The following is a 6,084-nucleotide window of genomic DNA, read 5'->3' as shown; positions in this document are numbered from 1 at the left end:
GATCCTTATTTCAATGACATTGATCTTGAAGCAGTGTTGCGTGCTTCCGATGATGAACTTGATGACAAGGAGGATGGAAATGTAGCTGCTGAACATGGTGATAAATGAGGATTTTTAGTCTCTTTTGTGATGAACTTTTATGCTTTTGGATTAACTTTTGTATGGATGGTTCCTAACTTAGTACCTTAGACTGGTTTCTTTTTTATCTATCAAGTTGATGACTCAGATTGTACTTTGAATTCTACTTAATTTGGTCATTTTTCAAGTTAAGAAATTTTCAGAGTATTGCATATGTATATAGTATTACCATAGATCAGGCCCACCAGTTTAAAAGCGTTACAATACACACGAAACTGTTGCAGAATTGTGTTGCTAAAACAATGAAAAGTATTGCAATTGGTTTAATATTGTTGCACAAAAGTGTTACAACAAAATTTCAAAATATTGGCATGCAACAGTTTTTAAGTACATAGTGTTACAAAGAAATGTTACAATAAATTTATTGTAACACTATAAAATTGTTACCAAAGGCCTCGAAAATGTTACAACAGATTACAATTGAAAGTCTATTGCAATACGTCAAAAATGTTGCAAGAAACTAAATTTCTGTTGCAACAGGGGTCTATTGCAACGGCAGCAAATGCAACACCGAATTTTGGCAAAAATGTTACCAAATGGTGTACTGTAACAGTTTTAGGCCCTAAGGCCACATTTTTTAGCCGTTGCAACAGGTGAAATATGGTGTAGTGCATTTCATAGAGGTTTACGGAACAAAGGCAATCAACTTAGAAGATATCAAGGGGCTGCAACAAGAAATTGTTGAGATTCTTTGTGTTAGGTCCTGGAACGATTGTAGAAGGGGGGGTTGAATACAATCGTCACTTAAAAATAATCGCGGCGGAATAAATCTGATTGGAATGTAACTTGTTAATTAGATTAAGATTAATTAATACAACAATGTTTTAAGTCGTTATATAATTAATATGGTTCATTTTAATGTCCACTAGTTCGTAGAATAAATTTGACAGAAAGTATTCTAAGTCAGCGGAACAAAACAACCGAATGATCAAAGCACAGTAAACTGTGGTTTTAACGAATAGCAACTTTAGCACAACTTGAAAGCTTACAAGCACTTTGAACACTTTGAAATGAAGGAGAATGAGCCATATTTATAGGCAAATCTCAAGAACTAGGCAAGACAATGGTGGCAAAGACAATCTAGAGGTTGCTATGACAATTTGGCACTTTGTCTTGCTGAAAAACATAAGGTAAGACAATCATAAGCATTGTCTATAGCTTAGTAAGACAATCAGAAGTGGTAAGACAATCTCTGGGAAGCGGTAAGACAATCTGGGACACAGTAAGACAATCTGTAGGATTGTCTTACACTCCAAACGGTAAGACAATCATCCTGATTGTCATTGTAGCCACACGGTAAGACAATCAGAATGATTGTCTTGCCAACCATGCGGTAAGACATTTGAAGGGCACGGTAAGACAATCTGTGGGATTGTCTTACCGTGTGTTGGAGGAGGGAAAAGGCACGGTAAGACAATCTGTTTGATTGTCTTACCTTGTTATTTCTTAAGACAATCAAGGAAATTGTCTTTCCTTTTGATTCCAACAAGACAAATGCATATTTCTCTTTAATTAATTAACCAATTAACATCCACTTAATTATATTAAATGCATAAATTCATAAATTAAATTAATTCGAGATAGAATTAATTTAATAAATAAATTACACATCATATATAATTATTTTGAGAAGTGAATTAAATAATTAGATAATCAATTATCCCTTTTCTTCTTCTTCAGAGTCTCCAGTCTTCTGTAGACAATTAAGATCTTCGACTTGAGTGAACTGCCACTTTCTTTTGACGTAGAATATTTAATCAGATGAGCTGATACACAAATGTACTGTCTGGTTCATCTGTAACTAGCTTAATTAAATATTCCTTGTCATTTAAACAGTTAAGCTGTGACTTGTTCGTCGATCCTTCGTCTTCTTAGTTCTTCTTCATTTGTAGACACAATGATGGAATCTTCTGAAGAAATAAAGTATTGAAACTTTATACCTTCTGATCTTCTGGACGTGCTACAAAAGATTATTTGTACACTGAGGCCTGATCATATTAATGAACTTCTTCCAGTGGTTTGCAGCAGCATCCTGAATTTCTTCTGACATAAAATCTTCAATAAATCATTTGACGTTCTTCGTACGGATTCCGGATAACAGTACTTGCTATTTACTTGCTTTCTTATCAGAGTTGAGTTGATTCCTCTGAATTACAAATAGGCTTAACATATGCCTTTCAATCTCCCCCTATTTGTTTGTTAACATAACATTCAAATTATCGAGAGGATAACTCAACTAACTGATAAGACAAAGGATTAAACATTGAAAGATAAATAGCAAAAGTTTCTGGTATTCATTAAACATTTACCAGATTCAAACATAATAAGTAGATTACAAAGGGGGTGTTCTTTTAGAACATATGTTACAATACCCTATATAATCTAAGTATCAACTTCTCCTTCTTCAGTATCAGAACTGTGAAGAATAGGAGTTGAAGGTTCTTCCCTGGATGGCTGAGCAGCAGTAGTGGCTTCACCATGTTTCTTCCTTTCATTAGCTAGAGCCAGTTGATGCATAACTTCCAAATCCACAGGGTCCTCCTGAAAGTCAGCAGGCTGAGTCTTTGTGACTTGCTTCATCTTCCTTGTATATTTGGAAATACCATTCCGAAGACAGTAGTCAGCTATAACTTTATCTGCATCAACCTTCTCTTTCGAAGCGAATCCCTTGGTTCTCAGGAGAGTAGATGCAAGGATCAGTTGGTTCACTGGGTACTTTGGGAAGGACTCATCATTCAGATATAAGGTATTTATGACGTCGTCATTGATGAACTTCAAACAATAAGGATTCTTGACAATCTGAGGGCTATTGAAATCAGCATGTTCCATCAGCTTGTCTCGAAGGAGTTCATTCAAATTAGAGCTTCGCTTGACTTTGTTACGAAGCACCCAGAGCTCAGTTACTGTAAATGACTTTAAGAATTCAACTGAGAGTCTGAATGTCCCGTTTCTCCTTTTGTATATGATGAGTTCCCATTGATCTAGCAGATTCCTGACTGCAACAATAATGTACCACAACTCCAGAGAAAGGGCATGCATGAATAAATCCTCATCAGGGTTTATCTCCCTTAGATCATAGATAAGAGACATGAACTTTCTGTCATCGAAGGGTTCCCTCTGAGGTCCATTGAAAATTCTGCGAGCAATGTCCCAACTCTTACCAACTTTATGCTTCACATCAAGATTCTTCTGCACACAGGCAGCATCATAGATCTTTTGCTTTTCCTTCTTGATTTCCTCTTCTGTAATGAGCTTGTCCTCCAGAAGCTTTTGAAAGTCCCTGAGCTTTCTCTTTCTAGCTTCATTCTCCTGCTTAAACTTTCTCACAAGCTCCTCATGTTCTTGATCCACAGCTTCCTCTTCAGTCTGGAATACATATGCTTCATCAAATGCACCATCTTCGTGATTCTGGCAGTAAGTGGCATCAAACACATCATCATCATCCATTTCCTTAGGAAAGGCATCATAATTGTCTTCCTGTTGATGCATGGGTTGCTTGCCTTTTGACTTTTCAGATTCTCTGCCAGGTGCAGAATCAGAAGTGTTGGTGTTTGTGTTCCCTTTGTTACTTTGATTGGAGCTGTTTCCTTTGTCTTCTCCTCCCTTGTCTCTATTCTCCCCCTTAGTTGAGGGATCCTCTCCAGAGGTTGGAGCATCAGACTTGGAGTTCCTGAGAAGTTGATCTAGTTTGCTGTCGATCTCATCAAATTTAGACATGTAGAGCTCATGATTGGATCTCATCTCGACAGTCAAACAATGAATATCAGCTTTGAGCTCATCCCTGTAAGAACTGGATGGCTCCTCCTCTACTTTCTTCTCTAAGGTGACCAGTTGTGCACCTTTCAATTTCTTATTCTCCGCAATCATCCGGGCAAGTTCAGCTTGTAACCTTGCAATATGTTCCTCAAATGGAGCTGTGTTAGTGTGTGCACTCACCTCACGTACACTCAAAGCTGTTTCACTAGCCTCACGTGCATGTGTATCGCTCGGTGTTTGCCTTTCATCACTCGATTCACTCATAGCTCCAGATGTACCTGTGTATACTACCAATGTTCCCTGAAATGGGTTCAAAGGTAGTGGAGGAACAAATTGTCCTCCGGAAGCCAGTGACGGCAAATCTACTTGCACATTGCCAAGCAGTTCCTGATCATGAAAGAAAGGGTGATCAGCAAAGTTTTCATACATAGTAACTTTATTTTGAAAAACTGTGCTCTCAGAAAGTGTAGTAACCTGTGTATTGGCTTGATTTTGCACTAGCGTGAGTGCTAGAGCAGTGCTAGACTCTGTACAGGATACCGTGGCTGGACGGTCAACTTCAATGGCTTCATTCTGTTGAGAGAATGAATCCAGAGACTGTATTGCCATTTCAGTGTCCAAGCCCTTTTGGGAAGGCGAAGATGAGGCTGCAATTGTCTCCGAGGCTTCGACTCTTTGTTTCTTTTGAGAAGACAGAGCTGCGGGTTGATCCATTAAACTACTCAAACTCCTCTTTCTGGCAACCTTCTTAACAGGTTTTGAAGTAGTGATGTTTGTTGTGTTTGGAGAAGAGAGAGTTTGTTGAACAGAAACATCAGCGGGGTTATGAACCTGTGTGTTGTCAGGTTCATTGCTGGCAGGCTGACAAAACAAGTCAAAGTTACAACCATAATCAGATATATCAATATTAAAGTTAGATGAGAAGTCAGTAAGTACCTGAGCTACCTGTAAGTTATCTCTGAATTCCTGAAGATCAGGATTGATATCTGAATCTGATGGCAGTGGTTGTGAGGTTGATTGTGTTTGTGGAGAGTATTGTGGTTGAGCAGTAGGTTGTGTGGGTGCAGATGAAGATGGTTGAGCTTCGAAGAAGTCAAAAGGTAGAGGCTCATCTTCATATGATGGAAACTGTCGTTGTGGGATAGGTGATTGAACTGGTGATTGGTCAGGGGATTGATCTGGTGATTGTTGATGTTGTTGTTGTTGTTGAGGTTGAGGTGGTTGTTGATCTTGTTGCTGTTGTTGTTGATGTTGTTTTTGAGCCACTTGAACTTGATAAGGAACAACTTGAGCATTGAACCTTTCCAACATAAATGGAGTAACAATGAGTGGTACTGCGTTGTACTTACTTCCTTTAGCCAGCTTGTTGATCAATTTGAGACTGGTCTGTTTGACATTGAGTCTCTCAGCATTGAAGTAGAAGTTCTTGTCCGCTTCAGTCATCTTATCATTTAACAGCAACATCAGGAATCGTGGATAAAAGCATTCAACTTTAACATTAGTTTCCACGTTCCGACTTCCAAGTGGTCCCATCTTCCTCAGAATTTCCTTCAGAATAGTTGTACCAAAATCAATCTGACGATTTTGGATATGTTGTGAAAATTCCTCCTGTCAGTGGGAGAGAACACCTTAGCAAGCGTGTCGAAGAAGATCTCCCATTCTGGCTTCAGTTTTCCCTTCGTCATCTTTGACAAGTGAATTTCCCCTTGATATTGAATAGTCTCAAAGAACTGCATCAACTCAGGTTCTTCAGGAGCATTAACAAAGTTAGCACGGGGGAAACCCAACACACGATTCACATCATCAGCAGAGATTGTGATCGTCCTTCTTCCATTCACGTCACCTACCCTTATATCTCCCATAACTCTATGATTGTCCAGAAGAGTAGTATTTAGAGCCGTGGAGTAGAAGTCATACAACGGTTGGATTTGTAATTCTGCTGAGGCAGTGATTGCAGTACTTGCCAGACATTGTTCATTCAGAAATTTGACCCAGGGTCTGAACCGGGCAGCAACTGCTTCAGGGTCTTGAAATCCGTTGTAGTTAGTCTCCATGATTTTGAATTTTCCAACCATTTTGTTAATTAAAAGGTGAATCAAGCGAGAAGTTTTCAAATAAAATGATAATTCTCAAATATCTCGCAAATTTCACGTAATAATTAATTTAACGATTAATTAATTAATTAATAAT

This window comes from Daucus carota, chromosome 9 (genome assembly GCF_001625215.2).
Source record: "Daucus carota subsp. sativus chromosome 9, DH1 v3.0, whole genome shotgun sequence".
NCBI lineage: Eukaryota > Viridiplantae > Streptophyta > Magnoliopsida > Apiales > Apiaceae > Daucus > Daucus carota.
The sequence above is the reverse complement of the archived record's forward strand: the minus strand, read 5'-3'. Positions refer to the sequence as shown.